Consider the following 17264-nt stretch of genomic DNA (forward strand, 5'->3'; position numbering starts at 1 on the left):
TCTCTATGTCTGTGAGACCATTTCTGTTTTATAGATAGGTCCATTTGTGGCATATTTAGATTTCACCTGTAATGATATCATGTGGTGTTTGTCTCTCTTTCTGACTTACTTCACTTAACATGAAAATCTCTAGTTGCATCCTTTTTTTCCTTTTTTACATTGACTTTTCCTTATATAATATAATTTCTTCTCTCTTCCCCTATGTTCTTGAGCCCACTATAAAAGAATTAAGTGAATAAAGATTTAATAATAATGATAATGATAATAATGGTAATTATAAATCACAAACTTTCAAAAATGCTAGGCAGTCATGGAGCCTATTCCTTTAAATGTATTAGAGATAACTCAATAATCTTATGAGCTAAATACCGGTTTTATAAATATATATTATTTTATTACATCTCAATTACAGATTAAATGTAACTCCCATTGGCTTAATACGCAAAATTTTATCTCTTGCTTGTAGTGCCTCACAGCTTGGGTTAGTGGATGGAAAGTTCTGCTATACAGAATCACTCAGGTCCCTCCTGTGGGAGACTTTGTTGTCTTGTGCAACATCATCTTAAGCAGGACTCCTTGTTTGTCAAGGCAGCTTATGCTCATAGCCACTTGGTAAGGGCCAGTTGTATGGTCCTGATCTATTTTAGGAGAAGAAAAAAATAATCTGAGTACATACCAAAATGAGAGAAGAACTGGTGCGTAACACTAGTATTGTTACACAATCTACTTTGAAGTTTAGAAATGAGTTTTAGTGAGATTGGGTACTTTTCCAAGTCTGTAGCCTTCATTTCTAGAAGGTGAAGGTTTGTAACCTTCACTTCTAGTAAGTTAATTTTTACTGTATGAGCTGCTAGGATTTGAACATGAACCTGTCTGCACTTAAGATGTGACTACTCAATATGGGACAATTATAGGATAAGAATCTCAAAAATGTGATTTCTACTGAAGAATTTAAGGTAAACCCACTAATAATTTTATATATTTTGAGAAGGACTCATGAGAATTACAAAGATCTTCATCTAGAATAACACTGTCAAATCACTATATCTGTCCATTGTATATTTCCAGTGAAAAGTATATTTTCTTGGTCGTTAGAGCATGAATCTTGGCACAAGTTCTAGTTCTTTGTAGTCATTTCAATACCAGAATCAATTGAAGGCCACAGATTTAGTTTTTTGAAAGTACTTTCATGAAAAATATTTAAGGCACATTTTTAAATTTTAAGCCACAGTCTTAATGTAATGTGGTTAAACTAAAGTGATGACTCCAGGAAATAATACCTCCCTTTAAAAAAATATATATATATATTTTTTTTGTCTTTTTTTTTGCTATTTCTTGGACTGCTCCCATGGCATATGGAGGTTCCCAGGCTAGGGGTCCAACTGGAGCTGCAGCCACCGGCCTACGCCAGAGCCACAGCAACGCGGGATCTGCAACCTACACCACAGCTCACAGCAACGCCGGATCGTTAACACACTGAGCAAAGGCAGGGACCGAACCCGCAACCCCACGGTTCCCAGTCGGATTCGTTAACCACTGCACCACGACGGGAACTCCTAAAAATATATATTTAATGGCAGATAACATATGCCATATTATAGATAATATGTAACATATGGTTATAATTTATAGATTCATGTATTCAACTTACTTACTCAACAACCATTTGGTAAGCTCCAAATATGTTGTGGTCACATTTCTAGGATCCAGGAGTACAGTAGTAAACAAAAATAAAGCCCTTCCACCACTGAGTTTATATACTGGTGTGGGAGACAAACATTAAATAAGGTAAATAAGTGAAATACAGAACTTCAGTGAAAGCTAAAAATAAAAAAGGAAGCAGGAAAGAAGGCTGAGAAACATGGGTATTTATGTGTTCAGGAATAGTTTGCACTTCTCAGGGAGCTGTTTGCATGCCAAATCGCCGAGTTAAGGAACTAGCATTTCATGTTTTTCTTCAAGTCCACAGGCAGGAATGTGGTTCTCCAGAGCCAATGTGATGGCATAGAAAGAGTCATGCATAGAATCTTCCCCTGGCAAAGAAAACTCCTAGATGCTTGTGTTCGATAAAACTATACTGATATCAGCATAGAAATATTTATTAAAATTCTAGCCTCCAGCAGTAATAGGTTAGAAAAAAAAGCTGTCAATTAGTTTCATGTTCTACTAGATAATTTTATTGTTGAGTAGGAAACTGTTGATATTAGTGTCACTTAGGACTGTGCAGCAAAACGTCACAGAGACAATGACAAAAAAGGTTGTCAAGAGATGGCGATTTATGTTTATCTTATCAGACTCAGGTAACAGTAACAGGTGAACGTACCACTGTATAGGGGTTAATGCCACAGATTGCTTTTTTTTTTTTCTAAAAGGTAATCTTGTGTCTCAGCAATGATTACTTTTTGATGAAAATGTACATTATAAAAATTGAATAGGTTTCTAGAAGCCCTGAGAGTCTTCCTTTGCCATTTTGTGCTTTTCTTTGGGATAAATTATATATATAGAATTTGTGTATACATATATAGAATTTGTGTATTATATATATATAATGTTTTTTCACAATCTTATTTAGTTCCCTGTGACACACACTAATCAGCAATATCTTTATAGATGTAAATTAGATTATATAAAATAGGACTTTTCATTTCACATGGAAGGAAAAATCATAATTAAAGTCACCTTAGTTAATACTGTTTTAGTGTAAGGATAAATTGGGGAGTATCAATGTATAGGGAACTGTCTCAGTGACCCAGCCTGCAAACAGGCCTCCTGGAATTCCTTTCAGGATGTAACAATAGACCCAGTGGCCCGACTTTATGACCTCTCCTTGCCGGGTGTCTGTTCCTTGTTCAACAAGTGAACTGTTATGCAGATTAGGGAACTCTTTTTTAAAAATTATATTATCTTGTTTTTAAATTCAAAATTTCATTTTTTCTTTTTTACAGCCACACCTGTGATGTATGGAAGTTCCCAGGCTAGGGGTCAAATTGGAGCTGCAGCTGCTAGCCTATGCCATAGACACAGCAATGCCAGACCCAAACTGCATCTGTGACCTACACAACAGCTTGTAGCAATGCTGGATCTTTAATGCATGGATACTGGTCAGGTTTTTAACCCACTGAGCCACAATGGGAACTCTGATTTTTAATTTTAAAATTTTTATTTTATTTTATTTTTTGGCTGCACCTCTGGCATGTGGAAGTTCCAGGGCCAGGGACTGAACCTGCATCAGAGTGGTGACCCGAGCCACTGCAGTGACAATGCAGGATCCCTAATCCACTGAGCCACACAAGAACTCCTTAAATCATATTTTCCCTTTGGTGTTCTTATCTCTTTTTGGGCCAATCCTTGCTTTGGCCTTATTAACTTCTCTTTTACTTGCTACTTCTCCTATTTCTTATACTGGTCTTTGTATGCCCTGTAAAGTTATTTAATCGTCTTTCAACATGAGATGCTTTTCTTGTGCAGTTTTGTATGGGATTTATATCACACAGTCTAATTTGTGCAGACCATGTAGATGGTTGTTATTGTTAGGGAGCCTCCATCTGCAGGTGCGATCAGATAAGAAAATGAGGCAATTCATAAGACAGGATACTTCATGCCCGCTTTCTCCCTGGGGACTGGAGAGTGGAGTAGCTTTAGAGCCTCATGGATCCCTCTACAAAGGTTATTTTATACACCTTATAAAGTGCCCTTTGAAATATTTTACAATCAAGCCCTTTTAGGTTTGCTTTTCAAAGGCTTTGTGTGTTTTTTGTTTTGTTTTGTTTGCATCCTACTTCTGCAAAGACCGACAGGGGGCAGCAAACCCTCTTGAGAGAGGAAACCAGTCCCAAATAGTGCTCAGGTCTGTTAGTTTATGGCTCTTTGTTATTGTCTTGACATTTCAGTTCCTTTCCCCTGTTTTTAAAAATAAAGTTTGAATTTTTAAAATGATCAACTTTTTTCCTTTCCATTTAGGCTCACTATAAATTTGTAATATTAAAATATGCATGTCTGTTTTCTACAGAGTAGAGGTGAGAGAATTGACAAATTTGGATCTTAGAATCTGATCAGGATAGAAAAAAAAATCCAAATATAATTAGATGATTTCATGTAAAATGACCTTTATTTAGAATAAGGTTTAATTTATAGCTACAATGCTTCTGAAATCACAATTCTTGGATAAAATATAGATTTATGATCTATCTTAATTTAAAAAAAATTAAGATAGATAAGTTCCCATTGTGCATCAGTGGGTTAAGGACCCAACATTATCTTTATGAGGATGCAAGTTTGATCCCTGGCCTCACTCATGGGTAAGGATATGGTGTTGCTGCAAGCTACAATGTAGGTCGCAGATGTGGCTTGGATCTGGTGTTGCCGTGGCTGTGGTATAGGCTACAGCTGCAGCTCTCATTCAACCTGGGAACTTCCATATACCCTAGGTGCGACAGTAAAAAGAAAAAAAAATAATTTAAGAGAGAGAAGATTTTGGTTAATTTTTTTTTTCTTTTTAGGGCCACTCCCACAGCATATGGAGGTTCCCAGGCAAGGGGTCAAATCCGAGCTACAGCTGTTGGCGTACACCATGGCCATAGCAATGCAGGATCCAAGACACATCTGCGACCTACACCACAGCTCACGGCCAACACCGGATCCTTAACCCACTGAGGGAAGCCAGGGATCAAACCCCCAACCTCATGGTTCCTAGTCAGATTCATTTCCACTGCACCACAACAGGAACTCCTGGTTAGTTTTTTAAAAAGGAAATTAATCTTTCATTTTCCTTTTAGCATAATTTTATTTTTGTCACAAGTTTTATTATTTTATGAAAGGGAAAAAAGACATGGTGAGAGAGTGAGGGAGCAAGAATGAGAAAAACAAAAATGAGAAGAAAAATTAGGCCCTCGCAAATACTTAAAAGTAGCAGATTTGACTATATTATTTCATAACATAGGGTTTGATATCAAAAGCATTTAAAAGTCCAGAGACCTATTTCATTTTGATAGAACGTAAAAATTTAATAACAAAGTATCAAAGTTATCAACTTATATGCATTACGAGTTTGAAATATCTGAAATAGAAACTGATGAAAATATAAGAATATGAAATCAAAGTGATCAGGCTAGAAAACTTAAAAAGTTTCTAGGCATTGGACAGATCAAATAGAGAAAAATTAAATAAGTAAATTATGGATTTAAATCATAGTTTAGTCATAATTAAGAAGCATAAGCATTCATAAAAACAAACATCCTACAGGGATTGCATGTTATTTTCAAAAAGGAATGAACAATCACAGAAATTGACCCTGTATTAAGCCATAAATGCATCTCATCCATCAGTCCCCCAAATTATGCAATCACTATTGTCTATTGTGAAATTGGTATATAATCAATGACAAATAGATAATAAAAATAAAATTTATGCACTATATTTAAAATATATTTAAAAATACTGTTTTATAGAGTTTATCAAATTCAAAACTCCAAGCTATTTAATTACAGATAACTGGGATTGGACTAGAATTTAATAATTATGGAGTGTGATCAAACTGATACTGAGAAGAAATCATCCAGCTTTAAATAGATTTTTTGAAAAGAAAAAGGATGAAAGTATGCAAACTAAGTTTTCAATTTAACAAACTAATAAAAGCATAAGAATAAATCCTAAGAAAGTAGAACATCTAAATTAGTATGGGGAAAAGCAGAAATGAATGAAATAGAAAATAGACAATTATAAATATGCAAATAGCAAAGTTAATTAATTAAAGCAAAAGCAGTGGGTGGGGGGAAGACATTAAAAAAATAATTGAGATGAGGAGAAGAAATACAATGCTTATATGGTTACTTGAAAAAAAGATTAGAGAATCTTATTTTGAATATTATACCAATTTATTTGGAACTTTATATTTTTAGATCAAATGAATAATTTCTAAGAAAATGCAAAGTATCAAAAATAGAATAAAATATGTCAAGCTTAAGAAGCCAAAATCAGAAGACATTTTAAAAGTATTCTAGCTTGATCTATAATTATGGAAATTGGCTCAGTTAACTTGAAAGGAAAGTTCTATCAAACTTTCAAGCAAAGTTAATTCCAGTGTTATTTAAAATTCCAGATGATAGAAAAAGGTAGAAATTTTCTTAGTCTGGTATGTGATGCTGGCATATTCCTAGGACCCAAATTTAACCAAGGACAAAATTAATAATAAAAAAATATATGGTCCACACTTAGTTCTAAACAAAGATGCATATTCACTCACTCATTTAAAGAATTACAGAGTGGCAAAATAAATTTATCCTGTTAGTCATTTCCTTCTCACTTCCTGAAGTTACCTAACCCTTTACAACTATTTTTTCAAAACACTTTGTCCAGTTTCTATGCCACCTACTCAGTGATCCCATCCCACTTTTTTGTCATGTAATCCATATACATGCTTACTTTTATCCCACTTTGTTTTTCCTCTAAATGTTAAGTGGGGGAGTTCACCAGTATTTATTATACTAGGTGATATATATGTATATTTGTCTTCTTGCAATATTGTATTGCACTTGAGGATAAAGATACATTTCTATCTGCTTTTGAATCATTTATAATGCCTAGTATGGGGTCTTATAGTGGGTATTTAAGTAGTGCTTGATGATTTTAATTAGGTTGAAAGTTAGAAAAGGTAAATAAGAAAATATGTACTACTAATAAAAAAAAGTCATAGAAAAGAAGATAGGGTAAGAGTTTACAATGATGTTTTGTAAGGACATGAGACATAAGTGTGCAGACTCAGTGTGGAAACTTCATAAATGTCCAAATGAATAAGTGAATATTATGCAGGAGTTAAAGTAAAATTATTTTCTTCTCTCCCTGTTGCTCATAAAGATTAACCACAACTAAAAGCACTGTATATTTATGTTGTCATTTTATTAGAAGATCCTGTCATTGTTTTCCTAACAGTATGGAAACAAAGAAGCTGGAACATATGAAAATGCCTGGAAAACAAGATACATTCCCTTCATTGCTGAGTGCTATTATTGCTGAGGCCTACTAAGTAGAAATGGATAGGAATCTTGGCACAAAATCCAGTTGACATTATTTAATTTCCCACAAAGAACATGACAGTAGTGTTCAGTCTCAATCTTAAAAAGTATTTCTTTCAATGTTCTAATGATCCTATGTAGTTTTAAAAAATTATTACACTTTAATTTTTAAGCAGTTTTAGAATTACAGAAAAATTGAGCAGAAAGTAAAGTACCCTTATACCACCCGCCACCACCCATATACATTTTTCGCCATTATTAACATTTTGCAATAGTGAAGCATATCAGCTACACTGACAAGCTAATATTGGTGCATTATTATGAACTAAAGTCCATAGTTTACATTAGGGTTTACTCTTTGTGTTGTTCATTATATAGGCTTTGTCAAATGTATAATGACATGTATTCATCCTTACAGCATCATGGAGAGTAGTTACATGGCCTTAGAAATCCTCTGTGCTCTGCCTATTTAATCCTTCCCCTGTCTCTTCGAACTCTTGGCAATCATTGGTTTTTTCCCCCTGTCCTCATAGTTTTGCCTTTTCCAAAATGTCATATAATTGGAATCATACAGTATGTTGCCTTTTCAGACTGGCTTCTTTCACTTAGTAATGTGTATTTAGGGTTCTTTCATGTTGTTGGTTTGTTTGTTTTATAGTTTTGTAGCTCATTTCTTTTTATTGGTGAATATTCCATTGTCCAGATATACCACAGCTTGTTTATCCACTAACCTTTTGAAGGACACCTTTCTAATTTTGGCAATTATTATAATTTTTTTTTCTTGTTATGGCCGCACCTGTGGCATATGGAAGTTCCCAGGCTAGGTGTTGAACTGGAGCTGCAGCTGGGGCCTGTGCCACAGCCACAACAACACCAGATCTGAGCCACATAGCTTACGACCACCAGATACTTAACCCACTAAGCGAGGCCAGGGATCAAACCTGCATCCTCATGGATATTAGTCAGGTTCTTAACCTGCTGAGCCACAATGGGATCTCTGAAATTTCGGCAATTATGAATAATGTTGCTGTAAAATTTCAGTACACGTTTTTGTGTGGACACAAATTTTCAACAATTTGGGGTGAACGCCAAGAAGCATAATTACTAAATCCTATGGTAAAAGTATATTTAGTTCTGTAAGAAACTGTCAACTGTCTCCCAAACTTTCCCAACAACAATGAGTAAGAGTAGCTATTGTTCTACATTCTTACCAGCATTTGGTGTTGTTAATGTTCTGGATGTTTGCCATTCTGATAGATGTGTAGGAGTATTCCATTGCTATTTTAATATGAAAATTTCTAATGACATATGATGTTGAGGATCTTTTCGTATGCTTATTTACCATATATATTTCTTCTTTGGTGAGGTGTCTGTTCAAATCTGTTCATTTTTAAATTGAGTTGTTTGTTTTCTTATTGTTGAATTTTTTCTTTTCTTTTTAGGGCCATACCCGTGGCATATAGAAATTCCCAGGCTGGGGTCTAATCAGAGCTATAGCTGCCAGCTTATGCCACAGACATAGCAATGCCAGATCTGAGCTGCATCTGTGACCTATACCACAGCTCACGGCAATGCCAAATCCTTAATCCACAGAGCAGGGCCAGTGATCACGTATACAATGCTTTCGGATGCTAGGTGGGTTCATTCCCACCAAGCCACAATAGGAACTCCTTCTTATTGTTGAATTTTAACATTTCTTTGTATCTTTTGGTTACTGGTCCTTTATTATATTTGTGTTTTGCAAATATTTTCTCCTAGTCTGTAAGTTTCATGCTCCTAACATTGTCTTTTATATAGTAGAGCTGTGTACTTAAAACAACATTTTAAGTCTTAACTATTTAGAGCAGTTTTAAGTTCATAGCAAAATGAGAGGAGGGTACAGAGATTACTCATATACTCCCCAGAATTGTGTATTTTTAAATAATGTAATTTATAGGTAAATAGGATCCAGCCCCAAGTTTATATATCACAGGCTTGTGATGAGGTCCACCAAGTCACTTGGGTGCTTTTCTATAGAACCAGTGACCGTACGCTAATGGCTATGCATATCTGTTGGTTTTTCCCATGTTTGGGTTTTTCCTTTGTCAGCAAAATGAATTAATTAGGGTATTACTCTAAAACTGGCTTCAAGCCCAAATTTGTAAGAGATTTTTGCTTGCAATTTTACTGTTTTCCTTTTTCCTTTTTTTTGGCTCAATTCCAAGTGAACCTTTTATGTTTTTTAACTCTAGGTATAACTATAAGCAGAAAATACCTAAAAGAAAAAGACCTAATAATTTTCTCACTATTTCTGCCATCAGCAGAAAATGTCATGTCATGTGGCAAACTTGAAAATTCACATTAAGTTAAGGGAGGACACTTACCGAGGTATATCAGTGTAATTGCACCTGCATCCTATCTAAGAAACCAAAGATTAAACTATCTAACTCTTAAGTATTAAAAACATGCAAAATAGATCCAGCAATATAAGCTAGTCCCTTCCAGCCGAATGCATTTGATTTGCAAAGTGTATAAAATGTTTTCACACTCTGAAATCATTTTCGGATATTATATTCAACAATTTCCTGAAATGGTTAGCAGTTCCTTTAAAGAGATAATCACCAGCCCTTGAGCTGTATGGTATAAAAATGTATATACAAGGACTATTTCAAAGGGAAGAATACAAATAGATCTGCTTGTGTCCCACACATCATCAAACAATTGCTTTCTCCTGGTACAGATTCTCCTAGTGGGAAAAGGCACACAGCTCTAGTCTCTTCTATTATATGTTTTGGATGACTCACTCCAATTTTATCTTAAAGCTTCTGAAATGAATAATACATTTAAGGGCAATTACAAAAGTAAATACATATTTGCACCAGTTAATTTTAGTTAAAATGTGTTGAGCTTTCTGTTTGGAAATGGCATGAGATAAAGTCCTTCTTTTGATGAATGTGGTAACTAGCTTTTTTTCATATAAAGATAGCAAAATCCTCCTGAAGTTTCCAGGAAAAATATATCTGCATAAACAGAAAATATCTGTAACATGTGGTTTTATCACTAAATGATTTCCTTCTGTGTTTCATATCTACATCTACTTTGTATAATTACATAATTTTCTCCTTATGGCTCCTACATGAATATCTAGTTTCATCTTTCATGTAGATTCTATCCCAAGGTTCTAGGTATTAATGCCAAGGTTCCAGACATTAATCATGACTGTCAAGAAATTGCCTTTTGGACTAAGATGTGACTCAGCCCTTGCATTAATTTACTAGAGCTGCCATAAGAAGGTACCACAGACTGGGTGGCTTAAACAACATACATTTATATTCTCATGGTTCTAGAGGCTAGAAGTCTAAGATCAAGATGTCGGCAGGGCTGATTCCTTCTGAGGGATATAAAGGAACAATCTTTTCTGTGCCTTCCTCCTCAGCCCATAGATGGTTGTATTTTCTCTGTGTTTTCACATCATCTTCCCTCTGCCCAAATCTTTGTCCAAATCATCCTATTCTTATAAAGACATCAGTCATACTGGATTAAAGTACACACTAGCCACCTTACATTAAACACCTCTGCGACAAACCTATCTCCAAACACTGTGACACTGTGAAGTACTTGAGGTTAGAATTTCAGCATATGAATTTCCTGCTAGGCTATTGTTATGGAGGATAGGTAGATGTGATCTTTGAATAGGACCTGAAATTTTTGACACCACCATGGAATTATTTTTCCTTCTTGGTGAAGTGCAGCCCTAGCAGATTACAGATCATGCTTGTAAACCTCTTTGGCATGGTCTTTATGTCTTTCTCAAAATGCAATTGCATATAAGCACTGAGAATGGATAAGATCTGCAAATTGCTTGTTTAAATCCCCTGTTAGGAACCAATTTGGTTCCTGTTTTTTGTTTTTATGTCTTTAATGACAGATGCTTTATGCTTTATATTCCAAATAATACAAAAGAAAATCCTAATGGGATTTCAGTATGGGTCCCTAGTTTTCTTTTTCAAGGAAAAAATATAATATGAATAAATTCTGTCACTTGTTACACAAATAATGCTAGAGAAAGTTGCAATGAAATGCCTTTATTAATCATCAGAGTTATGATATGGGATCCTGGCAACCTCTAGTAGTGGCAAACTAGTTTATTTACTATTATTATTGGTAGTAATAATAATAACTCATGCACTTAAGCATCTTTGATATTTTAATCCTTGCTATAATCATTCTTTCTAGTGCATGATCTGTCTATCTATCTTCATTGAGGGATAATTGACAAATAAAAAGGTAAGACACTTAAAGTCTATTACATGATTATTTGATATATGGAAACACTGTGATAGGAGTCCCTCCTGCATGGAATTAACAAACATATCACCCCCTCACACATTTGTTGTTTGTTTTTGTTTTTGGTGAGAACATTTAAGGTGTGCTACTTAGCAAATTTAAATTGTACAATACAGTGTTATTAACTATAGTCACCATGTTATACATTAGACCCTCAGATCTTATTCATCTAATAATGAGAAGTCTGTACCTATGTACTAACTTGTTCTTCACCCCTAATCCCTGGCAACCAGTTTTCTACTCTGTTTCTGTGAGTTGACTTTTTAAAAAAATTCTAAATACAAGTGATACTATTTATATTATATTAAAAACTAAGAAATAGATAATAATAGCTTCATTTCAGAAGAGATGGGGTTACAGAGAAGTTAATTGGCTCAGCCTGTTTCACACAGAATAGAGACTGGAATTAGGTGTGTCTATATCCAAAGCCTATGTTCTACCTGGTAACACATTGTCTTCAAAAGTCCTCTGTTTAGTTGGGAGTCAAAATATATGAATTTTAATAGCAATTATCTAGTTATGTTGTGTTAAATCCATAAATTGCTAGACAAGTGCAAAGTATTATAACCGACAATATCATGTAAAATTGCCAAATGATTTTATCAGTTTATTTCCCTTTTACCTTTGCCTCTGATGTTTATTGCTATGTGAAGAATTTTTTAATTTTTGAATTATGTAACCATGTTAGTGTATCTCTTCTCTCATTCTTTCTGGTATGGCCGCGGGACTGTGATGTGTGTTGACTTCCATGTGGCGAAACAGGCTTTTCTGAACATGATGTTTTAATATTTAAAACCTGACATCAAGTTGAAAATAACACAAATAGGGAATAAAAATGAATAGAGTTTGCCAAAAAAAAAAAAATGCCAAAACCCACAAAGAGAGTTACTTCCCAAGATTAGAATGATGTGACAAAAACAGTATGGGAGTGAAAAGTCCTTGTGGTGTTTAGGAGAAAAAAGTGAAGTGTGAATACCAAGAACTGTACCTTCAGGGTTCTTTGAAGTTAACTAGCTACAGACTATGTTAAAATAACAAATCACTCTGCAAATGCAAAGTGTTAAAACTCACAATGTCAGATGAAGGTGGTATCTCGAGATATATCTGCTAGTAGTGCCCATCAGGCATTTCCTCTAAAGGGATAGAAAATAGAGATGGAGGTAAATTGGACTCCTTCTACAGCCTGCTTTTTTACATCAATCAAATCTATCAAACAACTGAGTGCAGTGAGAGGCCATATGCACCACAGCAAACGAGGATTTGCTGCAACTCTTTTATCTATATTCCTCTTAGAGGGAGAATCTGTTGTGTGACTTCACAGTAAGGCCACAATAGTTGTATTCAATGTGCTCGCACGCTTCATTTCCAGCTTTGGCCTTGAATGAGTTTTGATCATCTTCAGAAATCGCATCCACTTTTAGAAGATGAGAATGCCCCAATTTCACAAATGGAAAAAAAATTACACAAATTGTGAAGAAACTGTCCACTGAGAGTTTGAAAAATAAACAGCATTGGAATACTTGAAATACACAAAGGACTTTCCAAGACTACTTTGATTTGAACATTTATTTTGATGCAAAACTTTACTCTTTTATTTATTAAACACTTACTGAGCTTTCAGTCAAGCATAGAGGATGCAAAAACAATAAGTCAGAGTTGCAACTTTGGTGCAGTTTATTCTTGTACATATGTTGAAAAATCTCTTGCTATGTCATGGTTGGTAGTCTGGGCAGTAAAGCATATACAAGCAGATCTGAAAATGATTAGCCCTGTTACTTGCCTTTCAAAGCCTTAATTTGATACTGGTAAAGTAAAGTTATTCACAGACTGGTTTTGAGAGCAACATGAGGTGATATAATTAAATTCCTCATCCCAGTGCCAGGTACATAGTAAGCTCTCAATAAAAAAAGAAAATGAGAGCTATTCATCATTCTTTTTAGATTTTTTTGCACAACATTTTTTTTTCTTTTTTTGGCCACCCCACAGTGTATGAAGTTCCCAGGCCAGGGACTGGATCCAAGCCACATCGTAATCTATGCTGCTGCTGCGGCAACCAGAACCTTTAACCCAATGTGCTGGATCAGGGATTGAACCTGCGTTCTGGTGCTGCACAGATGTCGCTGATCTCATTGCACCATGGCAGGAATTCCTGTCATATTTTATCCAGGCCTATTTTTTCTGTTTTCTTTAGTTTTTGAAAGCAAATTTATCTGTTCTCATTAAGTCTCATTTTCATATATATATATATATATATATATATATATGCCACCTTAATCATTTTACACAGACCTAAAGAATCATTCATTTTTTCAGTACATATTTAATGAGCAATCACTTAGTGTAAGAAAATTTTACATGTTACATTTATTTAATCCTCTCAAGAAACCTAAGAAGTAGACAGTAATGAGTTCATTTCACCAGAAAAAAGGGAGCCACAGAGAAGTTAGTTGGCTTAGCCGATTTCACAGAGAGTTGAGACCTGATTTAAGTGTGCATAACTCCAAGGTCAATGCTCTATTTAGTACAGCACATTGTCTTATATTGTCTCTGTTGAGCTATGGGGATCACATCAAAAGATATGAATTTGAATAGTAATTATGTAATTTTTCTTTTATTTCTCCCACTATAAGTGTAGTTCCAAGAAAGCAAGAACATTTTCTTCACACTATAGGCCCCTATAACTCCTCAATAAATATCTGTTGAATAAATACATGGAATATAATAGGAAGCTATATTAAATTCCCAAATTTTTATAAAGTTGATATAAAAATATGAATTATAAGGAATTAAGAGAATGACACCAGGTGGAGTGTTAAGATGGTATGAAAGAGATAGTGGGGCCATCTAGAGGAGGTTGGAGAACAAGGAGGAGAATGGAGAGGACTTACCATAAATGCAAGTGCAAAGGCAAAGTGCTAGTATGGTAGACCAGATGGGTTGAAGGATTCCTGCATGTAGCTAGAGAAAACATTAGATGGTAGTCTGCAGCCCAGTTTCTTGAACATGAAGCAAAGTGCATTGATATTACCCTGTAAAACATGGAAGGTGGAACTAAAAAGGGAGTAAGGGAATTTAACAGTCATTCAGAGCCTTTAGAACAAGCTTGCTTGCTCTTTCTTTCTTTCTTTCTTTCTTTCTTTCTTTCTCTTTTTCTTTCTCTCTTTCTTTCTCTCTCTCTCTCTCTCTCTCTCTCTCTCTCCCTCCCTCCCTCTCTCTCTCTCTCTCTTTTTTTTTCAAGCCATACCTGCAGCATATGGAAGTTCCTAGGCTAGGGGTTGAATAGGAGCTGCACCTGCTGGCCTATGCCACAGCACATGGCAATGCCAGATCCTTAACCCACTGAGCGAGGCCAGGGATTGAACCCTGTATCCTCACGGATACTAGTTGGGTCTTAATGTGATGAGCCACAATGGGAACTCCTAGAACAAGCTTCTTTTTTCGACCTACTGTGCTCTGGTATTGTGTCAATATAATCCAGGAATGCTGGTTATTTGTTCTCTTAATACAAATGCCTAGTACCATCGAGAAACACAGACATAGAATGATGCAAATGTCTCTAAAGACACCAGGGAAGGCAGTGGTTTCCTTTACCCTTGCAGAATTATCTTTCTATCCAAGGGGGAAGTATTCCTTGTAGTTATTTATGATGTAGTTTTTCTGAGGAATGACTGATTGAGAGATCAAACTGCCATATTTTGTTGGGCAAGGCATTGCTGACAGGGCCTGTGCTGGGCCTTGAGGCTTTTTTCTTTTACATTCACAGAGATGAAGGCTCTTTGCTTGCAGGAGTACTGTGGCATTGCTTCTCAAGAAGCATAGCAATGCTCCTCGGCTAGCACCTCTCTGGGAGGGAAATCTGGATAGAGGAGAAGCGTTATCTTTGGAAAATGCAATAGGTTACATTGACAGTATGGAACACAAGGGAGTATAAAATCCTGAACACTAATTCATTTTGATCTGTTTGTACACTTCCTGAGCCATGTTTAGTGCCTTCCAGGCTAGTGATTACAAAGTGCTGTTATACTGACTTAACGTTATTTGCTTGTCTCTTCTATCTTCATGAAATAAAGTCCCTAGCTCAACTTTACATCTTTGTCCATCCCAACCCCCTCTCTCCTGCCTTCACCACTGAGTTCATGAAAATGGAGTCTTTCTTCAATGAATAATGCACTCCTTCAACACAAGGCAGTCATCCGTCATGTGGAGCTTCAGTGGAAACAATTCACCAAGGTGGCTAGAAATCTCTTTTCCTCTTCTCTGAATCCAAAAGGCAATTTCCACACTTATCTTAGTTGATTACTTATAGTATTTCCTGATTTTTCTTTTTTATTCTTTTTCCTCAGATTCTTTGTTGCCACATTATCCAGGTGTCTCACATACCTGGCTACTCTTTCCCTGTCTTTTTAGGTTCATGTTTTAGGTCTACTGCTTAAATGCTTGTATTCCTTAAGGTTCCCTCTCTCATACGTAACCTCATTTCTTTCTGCATGCTACTAATTCCCAAATTCATACTTAGATTCCTGATTTTTCTCCTAAAATCCCACAAACAAAGGAACACAGTATTTCCAATTTTAGCACATTCTTTTTCTTTAATCCAGGTGATATTCTTATTTCCTAACTCATGGCTGAAATTTTTCTAGCTGTACTACACAGATCCTGAGAATCTTCTTAACCTTTTCAATCACTTCATCCACACATCTATCTCCTCTCTATCCCATCAGCTAGGTGGAACACCTTTCCAAGACATTTTTTACACTATAGCTAGAATTATCTTCCTTTTGACTATTATCACTCAGCTTTAAAATCTTTAGCAGCTTCCTTTTGCTAAAGAATAAGCAAAAGGATAAGTTGCTCAATTCCTTAAAATTACTTTCTTTGCCAGTCCTCACACTTCTGATCTCATATGCTACATTCTAGCCATACTCAACTTCTTTAACTTCACTGCGTGCTACTCTACTGCAAATGCCTCCACCTCCCATCATAAGCCTTCAGGTAAGTGTCAGGAACCTGAGGTCAATATCATCATATGCTTCTTCCTTAAATCTTGCTATCATCCTCCAATGCCATGCAGTTTGGAAAACTTTACCTAGCTCTAGGGTTGGACCATGATAGATCTAAAAAATAGCAGTCTCAGAGAAATATTTCTACATCCGTGTTCATAGCAGCACTGCTCACAATAGTGAAGGTATGGAAACAACCTCAATGTCTACTGATTGATGGATGAATGGATAAAGAAAATAAATTTTATACACACACACACACAATGTAATATTCTTCACCTTGACAAATGAAGTAAATTCTGTCATATCCTACAACATGGATGAACCTCCTTGAGGACGTTATCCTCATTAAAATAGGCCAACCACAACTTGACAAACACTCTATGATTCCACTTATATGAGATAGCTAAAATAGATAAATTCATAGAAACAGAAAGTGGAATAATGGTTACCAGGGATGGAAAAAAGCAAAGACGTTTACTGGGAATAGAGTTTCAGATTTGTGAGATGAAAAAGTTTGGGATATCTGTTTCACAACCATGTAAATATACCTATACTGCTGAATTGCACACTTTAAAAAGGTTAAGATGGTTTTAAAAAAAAATGGGTTCTCAAGGTGTTGCTACATTGCTACAGAGATTACTTTATTTTTAAGTTTTTTTTTTTTTTGTCTCTTTGTCTTTTCTGGGACTGCATTTGTGGCATATGGTGGTTCCCACACCAGGGGTCCAGTTGGAGCTGTAGCCACTGTCCTACGCCAGAGCCACAGCAATGCCAGATCTGAGCTGAGTCAACGCCAGATCCTTAACCCACTGAGCAAGACCAGGGATAGAAACTGCAACCTCATGGTTCCTAGTCGGATTCATTAACCACTGAGCCACGAGAGGAACTCCCATAGAGATTACTTTAAAGATGGAACTTCAACTAA

The 17264-nt window shown here is 35.6% G+C and overlaps 1 long non-coding RNA gene across 1 annotated transcript in view; it reads right to left on the reverse strand.

The window, feature by feature from the left end:
- LOC110257002 overlaps positions 375-17264 on the reverse strand; it is a 42700-nt gene continuing 25810 nt past the window's right edge. Inside the window, exons 2-4 of the long non-coding RNA XR_002339115.1 lie at positions 14225-14365; positions 12408-12469; positions 375-638 (exon numbers count right to left, since the gene is read on the reverse strand). This is a non-coding gene — a long non-coding RNA (uncharacterized LOC110257002). The remainder of the gene's footprint in view (positions 639-12407; positions 12470-14224; positions 14366-17264) is intronic.

Source organism: Sus scrofa, chromosome 1 (assembly GCF_000003025.6).
Source record: "Sus scrofa isolate TJ Tabasco breed Duroc chromosome 1, Sscrofa11.1, whole genome shotgun sequence".
NCBI classification, from domain to species: Eukaryota; Metazoa; Chordata; class Mammalia; order Artiodactyla; family Suidae; genus Sus; species Sus scrofa.